Below are 14,861 nucleotides of genomic sequence, written 5' to 3' on the forward strand. Positions count from 1 at the left end.
ACACTAATTGGGGGAAGGGGATGGGGGAAAGAGAAAGGAAATACTGGAGATCTATCTATCTATCTATCTATCTATCTATCTATCTATCTAGTCTATCATCTTTCTTATCTAGCTATGTCTCTATGTATCTATCTATCTATAATTTGTCTATATATCTATCCACCCATCTATCTGTATCTGTCTGTCTGTCTGTCTATCCATCCATCCATCCATCCATCCATCCATCCATCCATCCATCCATCGATCCAATCTACCTGTCTATCTACCTACCTACCTACTTATTCACTAGATATTGAATGTACATTTAACCTCCTTTATATAGTGAAGGAGGTCCTAGGCTTATTTTATGAATAAGAAAAGAACTGTGAGTATGGCAGAGATTCAGGAAGCTTGAATCACAGGCCTAAGGTCCCAAGTCAGAAGGTGGCAAACTCAGTTTCTGACTAAAGACCGTGTAATTCAAAAGCCCTGTTTAGTTTCTTCTTCTTTTCTCTTTCTCCCAACAGGCCACTATTCTCTGTCTTTGAGTTTGGTTTTACAGTGATGACATTTGGTATCATAATTTAAAGTGAGGACTTTGGTGAGAATTTTCCCCAAAACAGAATAGTAGGGTTTTGTTTGACTTCTGCTCTTAGCACTCTTTTTCTACAGCAAAATAAGATTTGAGGAGATGTGACTGAAAAAGGTAGGTTTAACAGGAGGAAAGATTTGCAGTTGATGGATACAAAAGGCACTGGTGGAATAAAAATGAGTTGTAGGGTATAAGAAATACCAAATCGGGTTTTAAGTGTCCTAAGTAAATATGAAGAGAAAATGATTTGTGTTCTGGTGATGCTCACAGTAACATGCACCTTATAGATCCTTCTTGTCTATCATGAATAGTCTCAAGACCTGGGTAAGAGATCGTATGATTTGGCAAGGGCTGGTGTGACAAAGTAGTGCAATACGAATCTTGAGCGGGAGGCACACGATTCAGCCTATCATAGAGGTGAAGTGATGTGTAGAAGACAGCACAGTTTTGGAGTCAGAAAGAATTGGGTTTAAGTTCGGAAAAACACTGCCTAGCTCCTTGAGCAAAATTAACTTATCTGAATTTTAATGTCCCTATTTACAAAATAGTCATAATAACACTAGACTTGCGGGGTTGTTTTAAAGATTAAATGAGATATTATATGTAGGAAACACTGTATTTAGGACATAGTCGGTACTCACTTAAAAATAGTTAGATTTTTGATGTTTAACTTAGATAATCACTAATAAGGGAAATGTAGATTGAGGAAAAATAAGTCAATGAAATAGAAAAAATATTGTGAAGACATTGTGTAGCTCTTCCAAATGTGGCCATCCTTTGTGTAGTAACAACTCTATTCTCACAGATATGATTTGCCTGGTTCTTGGAAGGCTCCTAACATAAAATACCTAGGTGTCTGAAAAATCTACCATTAAATTTATTTCAGCTTTTGAAGGCTTTAGGAAATAGACATCAAAGGAGGAAGGGATAGTGAGGAAACCAAGGATGTCGAGATGAACCCACACCAAGCCAAATTTTACCTGTATCAGAGATTGCTAAGGCCAGCTCTGCTCCAAAAATCCCAAAATGAAGCACATTGGAACTTGGATGTTGCTAAACTTAGAGATGAACTAGCTTTGATTTCATTCTGAGGGAAAGTCAATCAGGGAAAATGAGTCAGAAAGAGTTATTACTCTAAGACACCTGAACCAAGGCTTCCTTTTTGCTGTTGCTTACCATTTTCCCTCTAGCAATCATTTCTAAAGTAGAATTTTACATTCAAATGCTTTTCTTTCTTCCACTCTCTTTGGAACAACAATATATGAAATCATTCCAGGAGGGAGAGCACCTTCTGTGAGGAGATTAACCTGACATGTGATAGAAAGAAATGGAAGATAATAGAATTACATTAGAGTGGACCATTTCTGGAAATGAGGGAGGTTTGGTATTCCACTTAGGAATGGGTATTTAGGAACTTCTGAATGCACGCCCAAGAAATGATTCACTCCACTTGGCATGAACACTTGGACATTTCAGTTCAGATATCATTATGATAAAATATAACTTCCCTAGGCTGTGGGGTTTGCTCTGACTCAGCTGACAACCCACCACATTTCCCTCACTTGGGTCATGACTAACCACACACACACACACACACACACACACATACACACACACACACACCAATGAGAGTTATTATGTTGTCCCACCAAAGAAGCAATTTAGGTTGTTATTGTCACAAAGGGCACATTTGGAATGATACATTTATCAAAGGAAACAAACAAAAGCCCACTGTTACACCTTCAGGAAGAAATACTGGTTAAGTATTGCATATTATATTCGTTCTTCAGGTTTTTTACCAGGTACCTACTCTCTGAAGGTTGTTTGGAACCAGTATCAGAACATTTGAAAGTAAGTCACTTGTATTGAGTCTATAATAAAGTTCCCCATAAAACAGAAGAACATGGCCAGAAAGCTTTATTGTTCTGACCGACCTAACCTGAAAAAATAGGTTTGTGTTCTCTACTAGACAGGAGCATATGTTATGAACGGATAATATATTTCAGGTTTGTTAATGTTATCCCTGGCATCTAAGAGGTTTAAAAGCAGTTAGTTAAAGGCAAAAGATTCATTACTTTAAAAATGAATCCATTAAAGTCAAATAAAAAGTCTCTGATTTGTCATTATCCAAAACACGAACACCCAAAATTAATTGAGCCATTCACTGAGATATTCATAACCATTGTAGATATAAGAAAATATTAGTAACTGATCTGATAATATTGGATTTAGTTATTTATTTACCTCAATTTTTGTATTTCCCAAAGCCTAACATAGTGGGTTATATAGTAGGAAATGTATAACTTTTTATGGAATGAATGAGTGGGTGAATAAAAGGAGGAAAAATATATTATTTTGAGAAGAAAGCAGTGACCTTGGAGAAAGGTAAAATTCCTATTAGAAAGGATAAATTCTCTTGAGAAATGTCTGTTCATATCCTTTGCGCACTTTTTGATGGGGTTGTTTGTTTTTTTTCTTGTGAATTTATTTGAGTTCTTTGTAGGTTCTGGATATTAGCCCTTTGTCAGATGAGTAGATTGCAAAAATTTTCTCCCATTCTGTAGGTTGCCTGTTCACTCTGATGGTAGTTTCTTTTGCTGTGCAGAAGCTTTTTAGTTTAATTAGATCCCATTTGTCAATTTTGGCTTTTGCTGCCGTTGCTTTTGGTGTTTTAGACATGAAGTCTTTGCCCATGCCTATGTCCTGAATGGTACTACCTAGGTTTTCCTCTAGGGTTTTTATGGTATTAGGTCTAACATTTAAGTCTCTAATCCATCTTGAATTAATTTGCATATAAGGAGTAAGGAAAGGATCGAGTTTCAGCTTTCTACTTATGGCTAGCCAATTTTCCCAGCACCATTTATTAAATAGGGAATCCTTCCCCCATTTCTTGTTTCTCTCAGGTTTGTCAAAGATCAGATGGCTGTAGATATGTGGTATTATTTCTGAGGGCTCTATTCTGTTCCATTGGTCTATATCTCTGTTTTGGTACCAGTACCATGCTGTTTTGGTTACTGTAGCCTTGTAGTATAGTTTGAAGTCAGGTAGCGTGATGCCTCCAGCTTTGTTCTTTTGACTTAGGATTGTCTTGGAGATGTGGGCTCTTTTTTGGTTCCATATGAACTTTAAAGCAGTTTTTTCCAATTCTGTGAAGAAACTCATTGGTAGCTTGATGGGGATGGCATTGAATCTATAAATAACCTTGGGCAGTATGGCCATTTTCACGATATTGATTCTTCCTATCTATGAGCATGGTATGTTCTTCCATTTGTTTGTGTCCTCTTTTATTTCACTGAGCAGTGGTTTGTAGTTCTCCTTGAAGAGGTCCTTTACATCCCTTGTAAGTTGGATTCCTAGGTATTTTATTCTCTTTGAAGCAATTGTGAATGGAAGTTCATTCCTGATTTGGCTCTCTGTTTGTCTGTTACTGGTGTATAAGAATGCTTGTGATTTTTGCACATTAATTTTGTATCCTGAGACTTTGCTGAAGTTGCTTATCAGCTTAAGGAGATTTTGGGCTGAGACAATGGGGTTTTCTAAATATACAATCATATCATCTGCAAAGAGGGACAATTTGACTTCTTCTTTTCCTAACTGAATCCCCTTGATTTCTTTCTCTTGCCTGATTGCCCTCGCCAGAACTTCCAACACTATGTTGAATAGGAGTGGTGAGAGAGGGCATCCCTGTCTTGTGCCAGTTTTCAAAGGGAATTTTTCCAGTTTTTGCCCATTCAGTATGATATTGGCTGTGGGTTTGTCATAAATAGCTCTTATTATTTTGAGGTACGTTTCATCAATACCGAATTTATTGAGTGTTTTTAGCATGAAGGGCTGTTGAATTTTGTCAAAAGCCTTTTCTGCATCTATTGAGATAATGATGTGGTTCTTGTCTTTGGTTCTGTTTATATGCTGGATTATGTTTATTGATTTGCAAATGTTGAACCAGCCTTGCATCCCAGGGATGAAGCCCACTTGATCATGGTGGATAAGCTTTTTGATGTGCTGCTGAATCCGGTTTGCCAGTATTTTATTGAGGATTTTTGCATCGATGTTAAAAAGAGGACATTCATACAGCCAACAGACACATGAAAAAATGCTCATCATCACTGGCCATCAGAGAAATGCAAATCAAAACCACAATGAGATACCATCTCACACCAGTTAGAATGGCGATCATTAAAAAGCCAGGAAACAACAGGTGCTGGAGAGGATGTGGAGAAATAGGAATACTTTTACACTGTCGGTGGGATTGTAAACTAGTTCAACCATTATGGAAAACAGTATGGCGATTCCTCAAGGATCTAGAACTAGATGTGCCATATGACCCAGTCATCCCATTACTGGGTATATATTCAAAGGATTATAAATCATGCTGCTATAAAGACACATACACACGTATGTTTATTGCGGCACTATTCACAATAGCAAAGACTTGGAATCAACCCAAATGTCCATCAGTGACAGATTGGATTAAGAAAATGTGGCACATATACACCATGGAATACTATGCAGCCATAAAAAAGGATGAGTTTGTGTCCTTTGTAGGGACATGGATGCAGCTGGAAACCATCATTCTTAGCAAACTATCACAAGAACAGAAAACCAAACACCGCATGTTCTCACTCATAGGTGGGAACTGAACAATGAGATCACCTGGACTCGGGAAGGGGAACATCACACACTGGGGCCTATCATGGGGAGGAGGGGGGAGGGATTGCATTGGGAGTTATACCTGATGTAAATGACGAGTTGATGGGTGCTGATGAGTTGACAGGTGCAGCACAGCAACATGGCACAAGTATACATATGTAACAAATCTGCACGTTATGCACATGTACCCTAGAACTTAAAGTATAATAATAATAAAAAATAAATTAAAAAAAAAGAAAGGATAAATTCTCTTCTATTAAGACAAACACCATATTGGTGTTTTTTTGATATTAGAAAGTGTTGTCCCTCCCCTTGGTGATGGTCTGAATATTATAACCACATCTCTGGAAATTTGATGTTATTCACAACAGCTCCATAGATGGTGGAAGTAGGGAGAATGAGAGTCTTCAAAGGGCAGGGAAAGAGGAGATATATGGGAATTAGGAGAGGAGTTCGAGACACTTGGAAAGAAACAGGAACCTGCAAAAGGGCCTGGCCAACAAAAATTTTCTCCGTGACAGGAATAGATAAAAAGTTTTAGGGCAGCAAACTATAATATTCAAGCTTATTTTTCCAACACTGTCCCTTGCTTTAACTTATTTGTGTTATTCCCAACTTTAATCAAATGATTGCTACACCAAGAAGCACTGTGATATGGTTTGGCTATGTCTCACCGAAATCTCATCTTGAATTCTAACTCCCACAATTCCCATGTGTTGTGGGAGGAACCCAGTGGGAAGTGATTGAATTCCTGGGGAGGGTCTTTCCTGTGCTGTTCTCATGATAGTGAATGAGTCTCAAGAGATCTGATGGTTTTAAAAACGTGAGCTTTCTGCACAGCTCTTTTTTTCTTGCTGCCATCCATGTGAGATGTGACTTGCTCCTCCTTGCCTTGTGCCATGTTTGTGAGGCCTCCCCAGCCATGTGGAACTATAAGCCCATTAAATCTCTTTCTTTTGTAAATTGTCCAGTCACCGGTATGTCTTTATCAGAAGTGTGAAAACAGACTAATACAGTAAATTGGTACTAAGAGTGGGGTGCTGCTGAAAAGATACCCAGAAATGTGGAAGTGACTTTGGAACTGGGTAACAGGCAGAGGTTGGAACACTTTGGAGGATTAAGAAGAAGACAGGAAAAATGTGGGATAGTTTGGAACTCCCTAAAGACTTGTTGAATGACTCTGCCCAAAATGCTGATAGCGATATGGACAATAAAGTCTAGGCTGAGGTGGTCTCAGATAGAAATTAGGAGCTTTTTGGGAACTGGAGCAAAGATGACTCTTTTTATGTTTTAGCAAAGAGACTGGTGGCATTTTTGTCCTTTTTCTAGAGATTTGTGGAACTTTGAATTTGAGAGAGATGATTTAGAGAATCTGGCAGAAGAAATTTCTAAGCAGCAAAGCATTCAAAAGGTGACTTCAGTGTTGTCAAAGGTATTCTGTTTTAAAAGGGAAACAGAGTATCAATGTTCAAAAAATTTGCAGCCTAACAATGTGATAGCAAAGAAAATCCCATTTTCTGAGGAGAAATTCAAGCTGGCTGCAGAAATTTGCATAAATAATTAGAAGCTGAATGTTAATCACCAAGACAATGGAGAAAATGTCTCCAGGCCATGTCAGAGATCTTTGTGGCAGCCCCTCTGATAACAGACGTGGAGACCTAGGAGGAAAAAATGATTTCATGGGCCAGGCCCAGGGTCCCTCTGCTGCGTGCAGTCTGGGGACTTTGTACTCCACATCCCAGCCACTCTAGACGTGTCTAAAAGGGGTCAAGGTACAGCTTGGACTCTTGCTTCAGAGTGTGGAAGCCCCAAGCCTTGGCAGCTTCCACACGGAGTTGAGCCTGTGGGTGCCCAGAAGTCAGGAACTGAGATTTGGAACTTCTACCTAGATTTCAGAAGATGTATGGAAATGCCTTGATGCCCAGGCAGAATTTTGATGCTGGGGTGGGGCCCTCATGGAGAACCTCTGTTAAGGCAGTGCAGAAGGGAAATGTGGAGTGGGAGCCCCCACACAGGGTCCCTACTGGGGCACCAGCTAATGAAGCTGTGAGAAGAGGGTCACCATCCTCCAGACCCCAGAATGGTAGACCCACCTACCTCTTGCACTGTGTGCCTGGAAAAACCACAGACACTCAATGCCAATCCATGAAGGCAGTCAGGAGGGGTGCTGTATCCTGCAAAACCACAGGGATGGGGCTGCCCAAAACCATGGGAACCCACCTCTTGCATCAGTGTGACCTGGATATGAGACACAGAGTCAAAGGAGATCATTTTGGAGCTTTAAGATGGACTGTCCCACTGTATTTTGGATTTGTGTGGGGTCTGTAGTCCCTTTGTTTTGGCCAATTTATCTCATTTGGAATGGTTGTATTTACCCAATGCCTGTACCACCATTGTATCTAAGAAGTAACTAACTTGCTTTTGATTTTACAGGCTCATAGGCAGGAGGGATTTGCCTTGTTTCAGATGAGATGTTGGACTGTGGACTTTTGAGTTAATGCTGAAATGAGTTAAGACTTTGGGGGACTGTTGGGAAATAATGATTGGTTTTGAAATGTGAGGACATGAGATTTGGGAGGGACAAGGGGCAGAATGATATGATTTGACTATGTCCCCACCCAAATCTCACCTTGAATTTTAACTCCCACAATTCCCACATGTCATGGAAGGAACCCGGTGGGAGGTTATTGAATTATGGAGGCATCTTTCCTGTGCTGTTCTTGTGATAGTGAATGGGTCTCATGAGATCTGATAATTTTAAAAACAGGAGTTTACCTGCACAAGCTCCCTTTTTGCCTGCCACCATCTACGTGAGACGTGACTTGCTCTTCCTTGCCTTCCTCCATGTTTGTGAGGCCTCCCCAGACATTTGGAACTGTGAGTCCAATTACATCTCTTTATTTTGTAAATTGCCTGCCTTGGGTATGTCTTTATCAGCAGTGTGAAAACAGACTAATATACACTGTAATAGAGTGTTTTTTGGTAGAATGAAGGAATCCAGGCATTTTTCAGTGGAGCCAAAGTGATAGGATAATGGTGAAAATGAAAATGACAGGAACTGCAGAGAAGGTGGCACAAGGTAGGTATTCATGTTTTCAATTGAAAACATGTAATTTGAGCAATAGAAACCCAGAGAAACCTAAGTCCATTTTGAAACTTGGCAATTTAAGACAGGCTGTCCTAGGTATAGTGAGGAGGTACTCGCATATGCTTTCTCCCCACCATAAATATTCACGCATGTCTGTGCACTTTGTCTTCATCAATTAATTTAATCATTCCTTCTCAGGAAGAACTGATGAAAAGTACTCCAATCAATACAGTTGATCACTGCCAAGGATTCCAGCCTTCTGGCGGCAAAGTTTATTTTCATTTAATTAACTAGTAGCTGATGTATATATTTTCTTATAGTTGCCCAGAAGTAGGAGTTTTAAATGTCCTGATAATATGATTAATTTTGGCTAAGGCATGCCTTCTATCTTATTTGGATATGCAATTATTGGATAACTCCTAAATTGTCTTTAACACTGAGATTTTGTAATCTTATAGTCTTTTTAACAAATCCTCATTTTCTTTTGGTCACTGTTTTATGCTGAAAGTATTCAAGTGCTTAAATCTATATCTTAAGCCTGTGTCTACTTCTTAGAAAGAAGCCAAGATAGAGTATTCTATTTGGACTGTTTGCCTCTGGATGAAATTAGGGAAAGATGACAGAGATAGATTTGTGTATATATTAAGTGTACAAGGGTATATTGGATCTATCAAGTTTTTCAGTTTCATTATGAAAGTGAAGAGTGCTTAAGGTGGTCAGCAGGCTCTGCAGTGAATTCAGGTTTCATTTTTCAGTTTACTGTGAGTCTAGTACAGAGTATATGCTCATTTGTTTGCTAATATAAATATAAGAGGCGGAGTTTTCAGGGTATATGAGATCACTGTCTCTTTTTTTTCTTCTTCCTCTTTTTGCAGGAAAATTCCCGTAGAACATTGCTTATCTACCATGATAATTTGAGTTCTTATCTACCATGATAATTTGAGTTCAGTATTCAGACTGACATTTATTGACACTTATAAATTCTATAGGAGACTTTTATTTATTTGGCCGCCGTTTCAATCTCATTCCACTGAGGGCAATGCAAAGTGGCCTTAGCCAGTAGGATGCTCTGGAGAACACAGAGAGCAGATCAGGTCTTATTTTTTCTGTGGAGTTCCTTTCTACCCCTTGATTCTAAACTGATCTTTGTTCCAATTCAACTTTCTAGTGGAAAGAAGCACAGACATTTTAACACTTTTAAAAAGTTTTCTTCTACAAATATGCTAAAATGGGCACTTTCTTTACAGAATTTTAAGTAGTTTGGCTCTAATTAGGGACATTTTATTCAGTGGGATGGAACTCAAAGAGTTGTTCTCACCTCTAAATCAGTGACACCATGATGCTCCGAATAAGCAAGGCTTTGTAATAAGTTCTTTCCTTGGAATACAATTACTCTCCTGTCTTACCACAAAGCCATTTCTAAAATCAAATGGGAAGGGAAGGTGTGGGGATATGTCTCAAAAAATATAAAATCAGATTTTTAAAACTATATTCTCTGCACATTTTCAAGACAATCAGAAATCTTGGTTGGTCAGATTGCCACATGCAAATTTTCACAGTAATAGCCTATTGAGTTTCAAATGTAGCATTCACCATGGACACTTATAATTGCAGATGTTGTATTACATTATCAACTCCGTACATGAGGAGAATAGAAAGATAATGGAAAGTAGACTGTAAGTGAATATTGGATGTTAATAGGAATTCCCACTCAAATTATGTTTTATTCAATTGTTCAGCACCAAATTGTGATACTAAGAGGCTTGAAAGTGTACATATGGGAAACGGGAGAAGTAGGACCAAGAGGATAACTCATCAACCAGGAGACCCTAAGAAAAAATTCAGACCCTTTCTGGTTAAATTTTACTATTTTTAATTCCTTAACATTCTGTGGGCAATTATATAACAAGCCTAATAGTCTTTATTTCTCAGAAAGACTGATAATAAAGTAATTGCTTTTGTATCAGACAGTAAGCCTGGCTATTTTAGTGATATAGCTACTTGTTAGTTTGTTGTTCTAATTACCAGAGTTCCATGCCTCTAAATACCATCGTTATATAATGCTAAAACAAAAGAAAATAACAACAACAACAATGAAAAAATTAGGGACAAAATGCAAATTGATTAATGTTTATACTTCCAAAAAAAGATGTCACCTGGACTGGAAATGAGGCTTGAATCCCTTAAGAATCAGTCAAGAGTTAAGAGGGAAAAAATTGGAGAAACATTTTAAGAATTATTTTTTAAAGATGAGGGTCTTGCTATGTTGCCCAGGCTGCACTGGAACTCCTGGGCTCAAGTGATCCTTTTGTCTCAGCCTCCTAAGTAGTTGAGATATTCAGGTGCATACCACTACACCTGGATTATTTTGAAGATTTTGATTAATGACTAATCAATTATTATCCCCATCTGTCAAAGGTATCAATTATTTTTTAAGACGGACACCTATGCAGGATCATGTCGTTTGTCCATATTGGTAAAGGTTTAGAGCTAAACTAATTAAACTGATATAGAAAATTAAGTACCACGCACATATGTGTCTATTTGTATATGTATGTGTATTTGTATGTAAGTATGTGTATATATAGAATTCCCTTTATTGCTGATATGGTTAGGTTTTGCATCCCCACCCAAATCTCATCTTGAATTGTAATCCCCATAGTCCCTGTTATCCTTATGTGTCAAGGGAGAGACCAGGTGGGGGGAAAATGAATCATGGGGGTGGTTTTCCCATGCTGTTCTCGTGATAGTGAGAGAGTTCTCACCAGATTTGAAGGTTTTATAAGGGGTTCTTCCCCCTTTGCTCAGCACTTCTCCTTTCTGACACCTTGTGAAAAAGGTGTCTTGCATCTTCTTCACCTTCCACCATGATTGTAAGGTTCCTGAGGTCTCCTAGCCATGCTAAACTGTGAGTCGATTAAACCTCATTCCTTTATAAATTAGCCAGTGTCAGGCAGTTCTTTATAGCAGTATGAAAACTAACTAATGCAACTACATTTTCTGTTGTTCTTATTACTGTCGATCAAAAATTCCCATTGGTATTTGCTTCATGGAATTGGTTTATCTTCACAGTCTTGAGAGCACTCAGATGACATCACCTCTGAAGAGAAGAATAATTACAATAAAGTGGTCTCAGGGCTGATCAAGAATTCCTTGAGCCTCTGAAAGTGTGGGTCTCCCCACACACAGATCCAATGGGGAACTTCCCATAACCACTTTACTTTTCTAAACAATGTATTTTGTATTGTAACAAGATGGTAAATAATAATAAGTATATTCTGGTAAATAAAATAATATAATATATAATAAAATACAAATTTAAAAGAGGAAAGAAGGCATATTCAACTTAGCAATATCTCTAAGACTTCTTTCTGCTATTCGTTTTCTTTTTAAATAAAGTCTTGTAAAAAACCATTCCCCTGTCTTTGTATCTTTTGAATCAGACATCCTGATTTAAAGAGGCTCTGCAGGTGCTTCAAGCTCTGGTGGCACATGGCCTTGAGCACTTTCTCTGGCTCCTTGAGGGCTGGAAACATAGTTTTCTCTAGACTTTTGGCAATTCCAGTGATGTCTGTTGCAAAGCCGCCACCTCCCATCCTGTCCCTGTTGGCACTGGATTTTGTTTAGTGTTGACTTTCATCTCAGGTAATATGACCTTACGTGTCTGTCTTTCCATCAGTCCTATCTTTTGATCATGCTATCATCAAAATGAAAACAGAGATGGAAAAATCCATGAGAAATAGCCTCTTATCTAAGTGAATCTGGTTTAAGCTCATACTTTTCTCCATGTGACCCAGTAACTTAGATACTACTCTTGTTCTACACTGATACGGTTTGACTCTGTGTATTGGGATATGATTTGGCTGTATCCTCACCCAGATCTCATCTTGAATTGTAATAATCCCCATGTGTCAAGGGTGGGGCCAGGTGGAGAGAATTGAATCATGGGGACAGTTTCCCCCATACTGTTCTTGTGATAGTAAATAAGTCTCATGAGATCTGAAGTTTTTATAAATGGGAGGTTCCCTGCACAAGTTCTCTTGCATGCTGTCATGTAAGAAGTCCCTTTGTTCCTTATTCACCCTCGGCCATGATTGACCATGATTGTAAGGCCTCCCCAGCCATGTGGAACTATGAGTCAATTAAACCTCTTTCCTTTATAAATTACACAGTCTCAGATATGTCTTTATTAGCAGCATGAAAACAGGCTAATACAAATTGTAATCCCCATAATCCCCATGTGTCAAGGGCAGGACCGGGTGGAAGTAATTGGATCTTGGGGGCAGTTACCCCATGCTGTTTTCATGTTAGTGAGTTCTCATGAGATCTGATGGTTTCATTAGCATCTGGCATTTCCCCTGCTTGCACCCCCTCCATCCTGCTGCCTTGTGAAGAAGATGCCTACCTCTGCTTTGCCTTCCCCCATGACTGTAAGTTTCCTGAGGTATCCCAACAATGTGGAACTGTGAGTCAATTAAACTTCTGTCTTTTAGAAATTACCCGGTCTTGAGCAGTTCTTTATAGCAGCATGAGAATCGACTAATACATACACTCTTGTCTTTTTCTCCAAATCCTATTTCTACATGCTGTCAGGCATTGTATGCTAAAAAGGGTTTCAATGTCCTGTGTTGGATTTCTTCTTCCAAGAAACCACCCATAACCTTCCCCTCCTTAGCCCATGATTAGAGTTAGGTGCCCTCCTTTTTGCTCCCATCGCTCCATGTTCTAACAATTCACACAAAAAATTGCCTGTTTTATGGCCCATCATTGATAAAAGGCAGGACTACCCAAGTGCATCCTCAGCTGCTAGAAAAATTCCATTGTATAGAAAACACTCAATTGTACTCAATTTCACTGAAGCTTGGCCTGCTCAACATTTAGCAAGATGCCCTAGCTTTCTACTAAAAGGAAATGTGTCTTATCCTTTAAATAAACACCTTAAAATTGTGGCATATAAATAGCCAACTACACAAACAAATAAAACAGTTGTTGCTGAATCACAAGGCAGTGGTTTTTCTCTTCTTGAATGGACATGAATCCTCCACCAGTAGATGGGGGAGGAACTGCATCAACCTCCCTGTGGAGGCACTACAGTGAGGCTCTAGGGAAGGTAAAGGACCAGGCTAATACTCCCCTATCTTTCTGGGTACCCTGATTTTATGGTCTTTCATATAGACTAGATTTTTTTTACAGAGTCAGAATTCAAGAGAAGTTCACAAAGCAAATCAACAAAGAGGAGGGAACCAAGGAGTCAGCTTTTTATCAAGGAAAGGAAAATGCCATGAAACTGTCATGCCATTTGTTTTTGCAGCCAAAGGTGTAAGCTCTGGCATCTGTAAGAAACAGGAAGCATTGACGTATTGTTAAAGCTAGTAGATATTATCATTTGTGGCTGAGCAACTCTCAGTTCAATCTTCACCAGTGCCTTCTCTAGTGGGATGAAAGCATAAATAAATGTGGTGGAAGACTGAGTTCTGGAGCTACTGCCCAAAGCTACTGAGTGTGGGAGCTTCTACTATGCTATTATTTGGAGACTAAAAGTTATTACTCCTCCCTCATTACGTCAGTGCTTGCAACTCAGTGGTTCCCTGTCAGATTTCATCTAGTATAAGACAGACTGATCACCTGCAGTCTCTCAGCATGGTTGGAATGGTGTGAAAATGCTGTACTCACCCTTTAAATGTTATTGTGGCAGCAATGGTAATTATAATTTTTTAGCACTCACTGTGTGCCAGATTTAGAATACATGCTTTTATATTTGTCAGTTAATCCTCATGACAGCCTTGTATTTTTGGCTAAGCATCTTTATCCATACATTTTACATATAATGAGCAAGTAGTTAAGTTCTGAACCCATCTCCATCTTACTCTAAAATTTGTATCTTCTTACTCATCCAATCTATTATAGGCTGGAAACATTTCCTCTTAAAAATTGGACATAATTCTAGAATGGTTCTGCTGCTATGAAACCAGACCACTTTACAGCAGTTTTATTTCATCTCACATTGCCTTATGACGGCTTATCTGGGACATTGTTTAAATCACAGTCCCTTTGTAGACCTTTTGCTATACTGGAGGCATGAATTTCTTGATAAAGAAGCCAAACATAAAAACAAAAATACAAAAAATAAAAGTCACAAGGTCAACCAGAAAAGGTTTAGCCTCTGGTTGTATCCGGAAGAATCACTTTTGTAGTCCTCTACAATTTGTAAGTGTGTTAAATGCATGTTCCATTACATAACTTGGTGGTCCAGTTGACAGACGTGCATTATTAATCCATTCTAGAGATGAATAAAGTTAAGCTCATGGTTTACTGAATGTATTAAATTCATATTTTCAGTAAATATGTATTAAATGTTTAATGTCAAAATCTTTGACCTAATGGAACTTTCTTACTAGTAAGTGGAAATGGAAATTAAGAGAAGAAGAAAACAAATAAGATTCAGATTGCAATGAGTTACTATAAAGAAAATGGAAAGAGGTGGGATGGGATTTTTGAGATCTGAAAGCTGAGAAGGCTCCTCCAGTGTGAAATCTTGGGGAGTGGTGATGA

The sequence above is a fragment of the Chlorocebus sabaeus genome, chromosome 27 (genome assembly GCF_047675955.1).
Source record: "Chlorocebus sabaeus isolate Y175 chromosome 27, mChlSab1.0.hap1, whole genome shotgun sequence".
Lineage (NCBI taxonomy): Eukaryota > Metazoa > Chordata > Mammalia > Primates > Cercopithecidae > Chlorocebus > Chlorocebus sabaeus.